Source organism: Balaenoptera ricei, chromosome 17, assembly GCF_028023285.1.
Source record: "Balaenoptera ricei isolate mBalRic1 chromosome 17, mBalRic1.hap2, whole genome shotgun sequence".
NCBI classification, from domain to species: domain Eukaryota; kingdom Metazoa; phylum Chordata; class Mammalia; order Artiodactyla; family Balaenopteridae; genus Balaenoptera; species Balaenoptera ricei.
Window position 1 is genome coordinate 66401470 of NC_082655.1, and position 12981 is coordinate 66414450.

The 12981-nt window shown below is 41.6% G+C and overlaps 1 protein-coding gene across 1 annotated transcript in view; it reads left to right on the forward strand.

The window, feature by feature from the left end:
• The first annotated feature begins 445 nt into the window (after window positions 1–445).
• EYA1 (EYA transcriptional coactivator and phosphatase 1) overlaps window positions 446–12981 on the forward strand; it is a 325108-nt gene continuing 312572 nt past the window's right edge. The window contains exons 1-2 of the mRNA XM_059902377.1: window positions 446–556; window positions 11740–11847. The gene's annotated coding sequence lies outside the window, so the exon portion shown is untranslated. The remainder of the gene's footprint in view (window positions 557–11739; window positions 11848–12981) is intronic.

The following is a 12981-nucleotide window of genomic DNA, read 5'->3' on the forward strand; positions in this document are numbered from 1 at the left end:
ACCACCAGGAAAAAAAAAAAAAAATCCCACTGTGTCACTCCACCCACCTTTCTTTCCTTCGGGGCTACCTCCTGCACACCCATCTCCCCCGTGTTAACAGAGCAAACGCTACCACCCCGTGCCTCAGTGGAAACACTGCGAGGGCCCAGGCGTCGGAGCCACCCCTCGGGGCGTGGGCACCAGGCCCAGGCTCCGGCTCGGGCGCCGAGGGGAGTCGGGCCCCGGGGAGGGGGGCGGGGAAGGGCGGGGAAGGGGGCACTGGGAAGACCGGGGGTGCCGGGAAGAGGGCTCCCCTCGCCAGCGCCGGCCACCGCGTCGCTGCGCACTCAGAGCCGCGCCAAGGGCGCCCCGCGACCCGGAGGCACAGGCGCATTTCCGAAGGAAAGAAAGAAAAAAGCTTCGACTGGCTCGAATTTCTGGAAGCCAGAGCCGTTTGGGCCCTAAACACCGACACAGAACCCCTCTTAGCGCTGCCCCGGCCTCTCCGTTACCCATTTTCGGTTTGGTTTTGGAAGAACCGGTTCCTCGGCCCCGCGTCGCCGAAGCTGTGACCCGCGTAAGTCCAGCCGCCGGCCCCCTGTCGCCGGTCACCCTCCCCTCGCGCGCTCCCTTCCCACCTTCGCCCCCGGCGGCCGCGCTCCCGCCCCTGCCCCGGGCCGCCCGGCCGGCTCTGGCCTCCAGTGGGGTTGCGGTGACCGGGAGACTTTGTTGTGAAACGAAATCTGACCCTTGGGCGCCGAGGCCGCGGCCGAGAGCCCGGGACCGTGACGCCCGCGGCCCCAGCCGGGCCAGGAGGGGCGGGGGCGGCGGAGGGGGCGCAGCCGGCGCGGCGCCCCGACCCCCCCCTCGCCGACGATCGCGCGCGCGCAGCGCCCGCTCCGCGGCCCGTCCGCCGTCTCCTCGGCCGCCTCCTCGGCGTGGGCACCGCCGCCAGGTACGCGGAGCCACCTGGAAGGACGCGGCGGCGCGCGCGCAAAATGGGGACGCGCGTCGGGAGAGCAGTGAGGGGACGCCGGCGTCGCCCCCGGCCCCGCGGCATCAGGGCGCTGCACGTGGAGGGATGTGTCTAGGGCCGGTGGGTTTTCCTTGGGGGAGGTGACGACTGATGGGGACGTCGGGGGACGGAATGGGGGGGGGTCATCTTGGCCTTACTTGCTGTTGTGATTGCCGTCTTGGACGTGTGCTTGCGTTTGAAGCTCCAGTGATAGGAAATATTCGGGGAGGAGGCTGAACAAACGAATATTTATATTTAGTGCTTTCTGGCCCCCGGAGTCCCTTCTTTTGGCCCAAAGTGGGTTGTTTGGTCCAATTAACAGAGACCAGTTAAAAGAAGTAGCAGATGAATTGGAGGAGGTCAACGACGGCGAGGCATTATTATTATTCCATGAATAATTAAGAAAGCAAGGAAAAATAAACAGGATCTCTGCTTTAACTGTGGTGAGAATAATGCAAATGGTATAAACAACTTTCATTGTTTCCTTCATGTTAAGACCCACCCAAGTTTTTTTGTTCCGGAAGCCAGACTGACTAACGCTAGCTAGGTAAGTCATCTCATAAAACTCAACGCTTCTTGAAAAAATTTGGGTAGGAGAACGACTCAAACCTGTCAAGAAATGTGAGTTGATTGTATATTCAAAAGAATCAGTGGCGAGTGTCTGCACAGAGGATCCCAGCTAGGAGTGGGAAGTGCAGGGCTAATGCGGGAGCAGGATCTCCGTGGAGGCCAAGGAAGGCATTCTTCCATCCTGTTCAGAGACCCTAGTACCCTAAGAATCCTCTGTCTCTAGTCAGAGCTGCTCATTCAGCCAGCACTGGGAAAAGTGCCACGTACCAAACATCTTGTTACATGGATTAAAATGGTTTCTGCCCTGAAGGAGTGGTCTGGTAGACAGTTGTGACCTAATATGACTAGTGCTCAGATGGAGAAACACAGATGGACCCGGCTTCCCGGAAGCAGGACTGGATGGGTCTTGAAGGCTGTGTAGCAATCTGGGTGGAAGGTGCGTCCTCCAGGCAGAGAGCTGTTGGCACCAAGGGCATCTGGAAGTGGTCTGGTGTAGCTGCAGGTGAGCCAGGAGAGACCTGGGACGCAGGACAGATGTGTAGGGACGGTAGCAGGGGACAGATTGGAAAGGGCTTCCATGTCAGACCAAACAGACTAAATCAGACTTGTTCCCTATTTGGAAGAGAGCAAAAGCTCACAAGTTTCACAATTTGGAACATGTGAAGAAAGCCTTGGGGAGAAGGCAGAGGAAAGTGTTAATGAAGATGTTACAAAATAGGAAGTATAAACAAATGATCAGTGGGATTGTTTAGCCTATAAAAAAGTCAAAATGTTCACAAAAGGAAATTAAAGAGAGGGAACATAACAAGAGCAATATTGTTTTACTAATTGTTATCTCAGTAACCTGAAAGGCAGCTCTGAAAAGCGTCCAGTTACCCTATTCCATGATAATTTTTGAACATAAAAACTAGAGACGATTTAGCATATTGCATTATAGTTTCATGACCTTTCATCCTTTACAAAGTGATTGTTATCACCCACTCACACATTCATTGAGCATGTATTATGTGTAGGACGCATTATCAATCTTCTCCATCCCATAAGATGGTATAGATGTCATTGTGCCGATGAAGAAACGAGCTCAGAGAGGTTCATTAATTTTTCCAAGATTGCAGAGCTGATGAGTGCTCAAGTTACGGACTTAAATCCCTACCCAGCTTCTCCAAGTTTTCCGTAGTCTTTTCCTCTACCCTTGGACGCGTTGGGACTAGCTGTCTGGGGCTTTCTCTCCTTTATCATTTCTGTCAGTGACTTGAAAGAAGGAAACTAAAGGAATGGTTTTGAGGTTGGCATATTATACAAAGCCGAATGGATGTCTCAGGTCGTTTGCAGAAGCGTTTGTGTATCCCTAAGCTCAGTAAGTGCCAGTGGTGTTTGGATCCAGAGGCCACTGATCACAGACATGTCCTGTGGAAGGGGATCAGAAAGTTAAGTAACTTGTTTCTAAAAGGATGAGTAATTAAAATTTGAGCCTAGAGAGGAGATCTGATTGTAATTTTAGGAAATATCATCGATATCTTCAGATGTTTCAGGGATTGTTTTGTATCAGGGGCATATTAAAATACATTTGTGCTTGTGCAGAAGAAAAATGGACCCTAGAAGAGAGGGTTTTGATCTGTCTGTTTCGGCTCAGTAGAAGGGAAAACCTCGTAAAGGTTAAACCTTCCAGCTGTAGACTAAATGGCTTGCCAAGTTGGTGAATTTCTGTCCCCAGAAGCGTTCATGCAGAAGCAGGTTGGCTATCAGTCAAGGAGGTTTCGGGTGATTCCTGCCCTAGATGGAATTTGGATTCTACAACTTCCTTCCGTGGCTCCATCACAACATCCCATACCATGTATATTGCTATCACATTGAACCACCCAGTAGCTGTTTTCTTAATGAATTAAGGGGAGAGAGCTTTCTTAAACTTTTCAAGTTTCGCTGTAATGTAAGTTGTCCTTTGATTTTAAGAAAAGAGTGAAATCCAAAGAAATCCTGAGTCAGTGCCTCTCTTCTGACAGCTTAATGCTTTCTCCATTACCGTCTTTATTTTCGGTGTTTTGGCCTCTGAGACGGCAGCCCTGCAGTCTTATTCTGCATCGAGCAATCCTTACTCTGGTCGAGACGCAACTAAAAATAAGAGTCAGCATCCAGGAAATGAGGAAATTGCTTTGCTAAACTTTGCTTGTGATTGTCAAAGGTAAAGGAGCAGGGAGGCATTTATTCTCCGGTTCCTCCTAAACTACACATGTAATCTGCATGCATTCTAAGGTCTAATGAGGAACGTGGGCCCCCTGTAGTAAATACGTTCCCTAATGAGCTGAATATTGAAGTCTCTGCCTCTATCCATGGTTCAAATTGCCTTTGAATTTTAGCAGCAAAAGAAAAAGAAATGTCAGAATCTGAGAAATATGTTTTCACCTTATTTTTATGAATAAAACTGCTTTTTTGTTCTTGACAGCTGAACTTATTGTGGGTTAAGCAGTCAAGCAGGAATAAATGTCACGTGCATCAGAGAGGAGTGTTGGTGGGTGAACATCAGCACTGATATCATGTTTGACTTGGAGGGGCAAGAACTTATCATCTCCAATGAAGAAGGCAGTCACTATCAAAACCGTTTGTTGCTTCATTAATGGTACTGGGGGAAAAAGATGTTGACAATTGTTAGGAAATATGAACTGTGGCACATTAAAATTGGGATTGACATATATACACTAATATGTATAAAATAGATAACTAGTAAGAACCTGCTGTATAAAAAAATTAAATTAAATTTAAAAAAATCATCTTTATGAAATGTATAGTTCAGTGAATTTTGACAGTTATGTACACCCATGTAACCACGACCTTCAAGATATAGAACGCTTCTAACGCCTCCAAAAGTTCCCTCATGCCCCTCACAGTCCAATCCCTCCCCACGCCCATCTCCGTCCGTGGCTCCAAGCAATATCCTGCTTTCCATCCCTGTGGATGAGTTTTGTGATGTCTTATTAGCATCTTCAGAGGCATTCGATGGTAGAGCTTTCTATGTAAAAGCAAAGGAGTAGATATTTCAGATCCCCTTTTCTTTTGAATAAAGTAAGAAAATTCATCATTTAGTGATAGTTGTTTGGACAGTAGCGAACAACCACTGAATGGAACCAGTTTAGTTTGCTACCAGTTGTTCAAGAGCATAAGTTATTTTAAAAGTACAACTATAGTTGTGGGAAACTGAGAAACAATTTCTGTGATACATTGTAGACTAGCAATGCCCCAAATTCAGTAGCTACAGCAGAATTAATACGCCAGCCTGGTGAAATTTTAGGTGAATTTATCATGTGTGATTATGTTTTAGATTTTTCTCTTAGATGCCTGAATTTCCTTATTACATATAAGATATATAGGCCGGTAGTTCTCAGGCATTGTGCTATTATAGCACACTCATGTTCCTCAAGTCCATCACGGGCGTGCCATCAATCATCATCCGTGGGCAACACTGACTTTTTCTGTGCTTCAGTAGAAATTATTTTCTGACAATGGCTGTCAGACTCAACCGACTAAGTCATGTGACATGGTGATTTACCTTGCTGAAGATAAGAAGGGAAAATGATTAGCATAGTGGTAAAAGATCCCATGTTCACTGGAATGCATTTTCACCGTTTTGTTTTGTTTAAAGACTTTTTCTTTTCTTTTTTTTTTCAGATTTTTAAAAATTGAAGCGTAGTTGATACAATGTGTTAGTTTCAGGTGTACAGCAAAATGATTCAGTTATATGTACATGTATATCTATTTTTTTTCAGATTCTTTTCCCTTATAGGTTATTAGAAAATACTGAGTATAGTTCCCCGTTTTGACTTTTTGTCTTCAGTCTATGAGAGCAGATTCCATTCAAAGAGCAATGTTGAGTAAAAGAAAGAGCAGGTGACGAGTGTGTGAGAACCATGCTTACATTTATCAGCACAGTGATAGCCTACGCCAGTGATTTAGTTAAGGCTTTCAAATGGCCTGCCATGGTCTTTAGTATTCAAAAGTTTGCCATGAACACAAAAGTTTTGTAACCTCTGATATAGGGAGGTTCATGAACGTTGTCAAGTTCCTTTGTAGCAACTTTATTGACTATTTTAAAATACGAAATCTATGTTTCATCCTTCCACTAGGGTGAGTGTTGTATGAGAGAAAAATCTGCATAAGTGAATTTGACTTCACTTTAAAAGAATTACTAGTTTTGGCTATCATACCTCTTGATCCTCTGATTAGATTGTTTGGAATTTATCCTTAAAGAAATAATTTAAAAGAAGGAAAAAACTTGTTGAGTAAAGATATTGAAGTGTTATATGCTATAGTGAAAGAGTGGAACCCCCCCCCCAAATATCCCACTTTATAGGAATATCTCCCTGATGGAATATTACATGGGCATTAAAAATGATAGGGATACAGACTGTAAGATACTTATGAAATGATGTTAAGAGAAACCAGAAAAACACAAGCATGAAGATTTGCTCTGATTATATCTATGTAAAACTATGTACACATACAGACAAGTTGGGTTGATGGAATTACAGGTGTGTTTCTTTAGAGTTTTCTTTATATTGTTAATGTAGAAAGTACTACATTGAAATAATGTGTAGGTCTAATGCTCTTGAAAACATCGTTTGAATTCAACTTTAGTTACTGAATAAACACGTCATCATTTTCCTAATTAATGTCAGCTCATTGAGTTGCCTTACATTCTTCCTCTGAAGACAGAAGGAGATTGCATATGGTGGAAACAGAAATCTGATCATATTTATTCAGAAGTTCTGTAAAGAATAGATGGGCTTCATACTTAAAACTTTAAAACGGCGGTACCAGTAAATCAGTGGAAAAGCTATAAAAGCAAATTGGTGTCGACATTTATTTCTATAGAAACTACATCTCCAGCTGTAGAAGACTTTCACCAGCGTAAAGAGCTGAACTTGTTTTTCGTTAACAGCTTCCGTGGTTGGGATGTAGTCCTTACAACAATTGGAAAGAGAATCTAGTTTCTGAATCTGACTCACCTGGGCATGCTCAATCTCTGTTTTCCTCGATATAACCGTATTTCTCAGGAAGGTGAGGAAAGCAAAGAAGAGGTCACCTTCAGACACAGCTGCTTATGGCTTCTGAAGCCATGGAATAGTGAGTTGAAGAAGTCTCTGGAGGTCATTTATCCAATGGTTCATTTCACTGCAGGCTTCTGTTTGTAAATTTTCTTAAAGACCCCTTGATTTGATATGTTTATTCAATCTGCAGTTGTAGTCTTCTGGGGACATACTTCAGAATAGCCCTTTTCTTTTCTACAAAGCAATGTTCAACCACTAGTTTCCTTCTGCCTCTCAGGAATGTTAGAAAACTCAACACTTGGTGAGAAGGCAAAGATGAAAGTGATGGTGTGTTGTAATGAAAATACTCTTTCATCCAAGGAGCCGCAAGTTATTAACAGTGTCTGATGGGTCTCTGGTTCATTAGAGATGATTTATGTGTCATCTAAACTATAACCCATTTTTCAAACCCAGCCGGAAAAATTAAAATATACGTGATGTATAAAGTTTTTAAAAAGATTATTTTCTTCCCAATCATATCAATCCTCACCTCCAGCCCCGCCTTGTTTTTCTTCAATCTAGGAAGTCTGTTCCATGTACCTGCCTAGAGCCTTTTTCTGCCTACTTCATGCCTCTGTCACTTGCACACTTATCCCAACTTCTCTTCTCCCAATCTTTTGATCTGACAATAGATGGGATGTTTGCGATGAGCTAGAACTAAAGTAAAAGTAAGAAATGTTTACAGGTGAGATGAGGTGCAGTTGCTTATTTTATCAACTGCCTGATTTTAGCCAATGGGTGGAAAAGAATAGGAAGTGTCTGTGTGGGGTGGTGAAAATGGATTTCCAGAATCCAGAAAGCTTGAGGTTCAAAGCTCTTGAGTACTTTTTTTAAGTAGCAAGTGCTGTTTGTAGAATTGGGGAGAAAAATTGTCATCCTGGGGAGAGTTTAAATTATAGCAGGAATGCACAGAATAGAAGTTTTGTCTCATATATGTTAAAGTTTTTGTATTTAGAACTATTTTGTATTTTAACAATAAGCTTGTTAGTTGCAGTGGGGCATAAAATATCATTTCCAAATATGCATCACTGAACTCTATAGGTATCATTGTAATGCCATCACCAGGGGTGCAATTTCATAATGCCTCTGAGCCCCCAAAGGGGATTTTGTGTGATTGCAAGATTTGTCAGATTGTCATGTTGATTTGGTGTTTTCTGTAGAGTCTGTTTTATCAGTGTATAAATCTAACGTTTATTTACCATTGTGTATTCACTAGTATGTCTACATTAATTTCAGCCCCTTCCCAGCCCACTCCCCCAAGAGTGCAAAATGAAGTTCCTAAGGCTTCTGTTAATCTTGTGTCAGAAGAGTCTATGTAGTAAAGTTCACTTTTCCATGGTGTTTCATCAGCAGTCCATGGGATTGGGACCGAAGAAGGCATAGTTCCCTCAGGTGTTGGAAAGATCATTTCAAACAGGGCCGGTACTTCCTGTTTCCTCCTTGTCCGGGATGCCTCCCACTGTCCCTCTTGCCACCTGCCCGCTTCTGCTGGCACCAGATGCTAAGGTGGGCCTATGGCCTGGGGCTGTGAATGCAAGTCAAGAGCTCTAGGTGCCCCTTCCCTGTCACCTGTGGGCTCTGGTGGCCTTGGAAGGGGTTGCTTACCACTGTCTGTCCTGGAAGAGCATCTTCTTTAGGTGGCCTCATGCAACTAGCAGATATGAAATATGTGCCCAGCTGTACAGCTTTTTCTCACTGTTTTGCTCAGTTGATCTTTTCTTCCTCCTTAAGTGGTTAGTGAAACCCATTCCAAGAAGAGGCTTCCAGGCTTTTTCTCTATGCTCAGAGTGGATAACTGACTCTGGAGTGTTGAATTTGGGCAGCAGAGCCCCAGGATGTGTCTCAGTCCCTTTTTTCTTTATTAGGGAACTTTCACTTGAGTGGCTAATAGAAAGGTGGCCTTCCATTGTGTACACTCCAACCCACCCCCTACTTCTGGAGGGTACCGAAGAGTTGACTCAGCAGTGAGTAAATAAAGGGTTTGGTCTTTGGAGGTAAATGCACAAGTGGGTAATTAACCCAATTCCCTGCTTTGGCATGGTGAGTGCTGGGGATGGGTGTATGGACGGGTAACCGCCACCAGGCTTATGGCATCCAGACACGTGGGGATACTTTTGATATCAAGACACCTCCTGCCTGTACTGCCCCACAAATCTCCTGAAACAAATTTCATGTCACTGATCCTTCCATCAATGTGCACCTCCCCACACCAACACCGTCCTATACCTAGATCAGCCTCCTTGGACATTCTTCTACCCCTTTTTTTCTAGGAACCACTCCTTGGTTTAAACAAAGTCCCTTTGAAGTTCACCTCTAAGTACTCTATAGGTCTATATAGTTTTATGAACAGCTACTCCCTATGTGTGTAATATGTAGGTAGGCAGGTAGATAGATAGATAGATATGAACCAATTAACCTGTTTTTGCTTGAGCCTGTTTCTTAGGGTATTTGAACAAATATTGATGACCTAAAATTCGATGAATCATTTTTAAATTGACTGAATGATAGCACCACCGTTTAACTGCCCATCTAATTCTAGCTCAGAGTTTACATGTATTCAAAAATTGTCATGTATCAATAATATGCATTCATTCACTCATTCAAAATATTTAATGAATGCCATATGTGACCAGAACAAGAGAGTAAGGCATGGTCCTAGCCCTCATGGAGCTACAATCTAGTGGGGGGACAGGTAGAGAAATAATTAGATAAGAGCTATAATGGGGGCCGGCTTATTTATAAACCATGAAAGATCAAGTCCAACAAGGGAATTAAGGGTTTACCAGAGCCAGGCTCCTAAATATCAGTAGACCCAGTCATGGCATATATTTCATGGTTTGGATTGACATGTAGAAATCTGGAAACAACTATGCTGATTTAGCAAGCGGGAGGATTTGTAAATAAAGTCCATGGGTCTCTGTGATTTTGTGATTTTTGAGTGGTAGTCTTTCTTAGTGGAGACATCTACCTGAACTAGATGAATGCTGACTGTTTTGGCTTCTCAATAATCTCAGTCTTTTCTTTTTAGGCCAGGAAACAATAACAAACATAGTATTTAGTACAGAATAGTTTCATCTTCAGAAGAAATAAAATTACGAATGAAATACCTTTCATGCTCATGTAACTTGACCATTCTTAATACCTTAAACTGTTCAGTAAGTTCAATATGGAAATATGGAAAAGAAACACATGGGAAATAATCCTGGAATATCAAATATACAGACTTTGATTGAAACATGTTCTGAGGACAGGTATGGAGAGGATGGGAATTTAGGGGAAATCAGAGGGGGCTTTGTCTTGGGCCTGCCCCCTTCTGTGAGGAATGAGACCGGACTTTGTCTCAGCACATATAGGTGCACTGTGGGCGATTTATGTGAAGGCACTTTGTAAACTGTAAAGTGTTTTCCCAATGTAAGGCAGAATTATGATCATTATTTTAAAATGCTACTTTATTGCCTGGAGAAGTTAACGTGCCTCCAGAGAGTAACGGAAGCAATGAAAAAAATCTAGTTTCTGTAATATCTCTTCCCTAATTATGCAAGAAATCCTCTAAAAGCAATGCGGGTGGATTTTAAGATTTGGTTCTGAAATTTTGTGCAATTCAAAATAGAGTGGTATATTGTGTTTCCTTGGGTTAGCAGAACTTAAATACATCCATACGACTTTTATTTACTTGTAACCTGAAATTATGACATTGTCTTTTGTTAAAACTACAGAAACACTCTGCTTTAATAGGGATTCTCCAGATTTTAGGAGTTAGTTAGTTATGAGTTTTATGTTGTCCAAGAAGCATCACTTTTGTGTTAATGGCGGGTAAGGCATATGTCTTCCAGCATTGATAATTGTGAGCCAAAAATCATAAATGAGAATTACTCTGGCATTTCAAAATTACATCCCAAATGAGCCATGTTTGGAATATTTTACCTGACAATTAGTGTGTAAATGCATACTTTCATAAAATTATAAATCTAAAATATATGATATCATCCAGTTGAAATCTCCCATTTCATAGATAATAAAACTTAGGCTCAGGGAGCCAAAATTATTTGCCCGAGGTCATTCAACTAGTTAGTGGTGGAGTCAGAACCTGAATTCAGACCTTTTGACTTCCACTGCGGTGCTTTTCCTACCATGCTGACATGCAGAAGTTTAAGTACCTTTACGAGAAGTGATACTAAAGTTTACACTACTACATGTTCTCTGTTCTGTAATTTTACCTTGGGTGATATTAAGATCGTGTCTATTTTTTTTTGGTTAAATTTACATGTTTATTTAACTATCTGTGTTGAAGTTGATGCGAGGTGTGTAGATTAATTTCTTAGTTGCTAAGACCAAGCAAGAAAAACTGGGAGTTTCTTTTGGTTCCTCATTTGAGCATGAGTATGAAAATTAATTCTGAGAGTTAGGAAATGAGAATGGGCAGCTAGATGGCTATATTGTTATTATTATTTGCAGATAGCTAAACATAGACTATATTTCAAAATACTACATTTATCGTCCATGTCTTGAAGCATGCCCAAACCCCACTCTTCTCGAAGGTGTTGAGTCTCTGAAGGTTCAGAATTGATCAACTGTGAAACTGTGACCTAAAGTAAACTTGCTAAGAAATGGTATAATAATATCCTTGCCCTGAGGGTAAAACACTCAACTCTAGATTTTTCTCTTTTATCCTTGCTCAGACTACAATCATATTTCTTTGTTAGTATTTCCTCTTGGCATTGTGGTACAGCTGACGTTGATAGATAGCATGGAGAAACCGAATTCAAAAAGAAAAAAAAAAAAAAGGGGGCTCTTGGACTGTTGGCTCAAAAATAATGCGTGTAGAAAGCTCTCTATCTGCCCTCTTCATTCTTTATTTTCCTTGGGCTGCAGCTGCTGACAGCAGACACACTGAGCTATAATTTGGCCATATTTGGCTCATGTAAATTGTGATAAACAGTGAGCCCATAATATTTATTTTAAAGATTCAATCAGTGAAGGTAAGCATTCTTGACTTGTGTATACATGCTAGTAAATAGAAAGCTACAGACGTAAAGATCAGCTCTTAATTTCATGCCACACAATTAATACGGCGGCTTGATGCTCTGTTCATCACAGGTGCTGGGGTGTTGGAACCCTTTGAAGAAGTGTGTAGCTAATAGCCCATATATAATTCGGAAGAAGAAATCTTCAATGGAAGACCCCCAGGGGATAAATGGACAGTCTGTAAGTAAACAGAATGTCAGTCCTAAGGCAAGAGTTATTACTCTTAAAATCGTAATTACTATTTTTGTTGTAACTTGAGCGTCTGGAAATTCCTCAAAAGCTCTGTACCAATTTTTAATGATTTTTAAAGTTATGAATTAAGTAGTACATTATTTCATCAGCCTAACCTAATTTATATCTTTTTTAAAGGTATCAGTTATCAAAAGTAGAGGTCTAGAGGAAAAAACCAACCTTTAGTATTACTTAATTATACCAATATGCTTAACATAATTTTTAGACTTACATTTTCCTTTGCCTCAGGGAAAACATATATTTGTCTCGTGAAACTTGAAATTAATGTCTAAGTTTGGATTGTTTTGTATGTATTTGTTTTGATGTATACGTGTGTGTGTGCGCGTGTATCTTTAAAATGTGTGATTTAAAAAAGCAAAATAAAATAAAATGTGTGGTTGGTGCGGGAGTTTCACAGTTTGATAAACTCTCGAGTGGGCTTTAAATTAAGGAGAACCTGAGGCTTTATTTTGTTTGTTTATCTTGTGAGCACAAGAGAAAGGGTTCAGAAACGTTCCTCAAGTTCGTATCGGGAAGAAAAAAAATTTCCTTTGGCTCATAAACAAATATTCCCAATAAGAGTTCATCTTATAAATAGCCTTTGTTTCGAACTTAAAAAAGTCAACGGATTTTAATTTTTAAAAAGCCTATTTCAGTAAGTTAGAGTTGTTTCCTTGGAAAATTTCCATAGCAATATTTGGGGTGGCACTATGTGACTTCACCTTTAAAGGTCTTTCATCAGTTATGATGCTTTTAGACCTGTGGTTTTGTAGCTCAGCTTTTTTTTTTTTTTTTTTTTTAACATCTTTATTGGAGTATAATTACTTTACAATGGTGTGTTAGTTTCTGCTTTATAACAAAGTGAATCAGTTATACATATACATGTGTTCCCATATCTCTTCCCTCTTGCATCTCCCTCCCTCCCACCTTCCCTATGTAGCTCAGCTTTGTTCACCATAGAATTATTACAAATCCGAAGTGTGATCTTTAGTAATGGCATTGTGGTTCCTGTAAATGTGTGTTTTACAAGACCTTCTGGTGGTTATGTAATAAGCAGTAACTGCTAATGGATTAGTACTTTAA